Source organism: Halyomorpha halys, unplaced genomic scaffold (genome assembly GCF_000696795.3).
Source record: "Halyomorpha halys isolate HHAL.00 unplaced genomic scaffold, Hhal_1.1 Scaffold254.1, whole genome shotgun sequence".
Taxonomy (NCBI): domain Eukaryota; kingdom Metazoa; phylum Arthropoda; class Insecta; order Hemiptera; family Pentatomidae; genus Halyomorpha; species Halyomorpha halys.
In genome coordinates this window covers 447,195-448,535 of record NW_027109499.1, presented here as the reverse complement: position 1 = coordinate 448,535, position 1,341 = coordinate 447,195, and positions in this window count along the sequence as shown.

Below are 1,341 nucleotides of genomic sequence, written 5' to 3'. Positions count from 1 at the left end.
TTGTTGTTCTTCTTCCAGAAGGGTTTCCACCATCAGTTTACAACAGATGTCCATTCCAATCTGTTCATTACGCCATAACCGCTTGATCTTCTCCCAAACGGTGTCGTTGCCAACATACAGGTGACGTTTTTCTCCAGGCTTCGAAGCGTTCTTCAAAATTCTACAGATCTGGTCATTCTTCATGCCTGGTTGCGACCAGATCGTCGTTATTTTACTTCCCCCGTACTCATGTTTAATTTTGGTCATTCCGATGGTTTTCGTCTTCCTAATAATTTGTCTCTTCTTGTCATTAATTATTTCCTCCATTTCCTCTATATCCCCTGGTCGTTCTTCAGCCAAACTCTCGTTATTCGAAGATTCTTCCCTACCATCTTCTTCCGCTTTATCCTGGTCTTACTCTCTAGGCGTCCATTCCCTCAACAACCAATCGGCCACCACATTTTCTTTGCCCGGTTTGTATATAACCTCCATGTTATATTGTGCTAGAAGCTCCTTCCAGCGAGTTATCCTAGCTGACGATTCCTTTAGTTTTCTCACCCACTGGAGTGGTCTGTGGTCAGTGTGTATCTTGAACCTCCTGCCGAACACATATGGTCTAAAGTGATCGACGGCCCACACTATTCTCAAGAGTTCTCGCTCCATTGCGCTGTATCTACTTTCCGTCTCTGTTAGGCGCCTGCTGGCATACGCCACTGGGCGCTCTCCCCCATCACCCTTCTGAGACAGCACCACTCCTAGTGCATACTCACTCGCATCAGTGGTAATCGTGAATTTCCGATTAAAATCTGGAAAAGCTAGTACCAGCTCTTGCTGCAACCTCTCCATGCACCGTCTGATATTGTCCTCCATCATCGGGGTGACGATCATCCTCCTGCCTTACTTGAGTAGGTTGTTGAGCGGAACGAGATACTCCGTCATTTCTGGAACAAACCTCCTGTAATAATTTAGATTCCCCAACAACCTCCGAATTCCTTTTATGTCACTAGGTACTGCCATTTTCTGGATTGCTGAAACTTTCTCCGGGTCTGGTTTAACTCCCACTCTAGAAATTGTGTGGCCCAGAAATTTTATTTGTTCCTGCCCCAGCGCCGACTTTTCCCCCGACAATTTGAGCCCAAAATGTCTTATTCTCTGGAACACGCTATTCAAGTGTCGCACGTGTTCCATCTCGTTCTTACTGAACACAAGGAGGTCATCCATGTAAATCTGACAGACGGATTCGTCAATTCCTCTCAGAAACTCGTCCATCAGGCGCTGAAAGGTTATGTGGGCATTTTTGAGGCCAAACGGCATCCTTGTAAACTCATAGTGACCCCTTTCAAAAGTGAATGCCGTCTTATG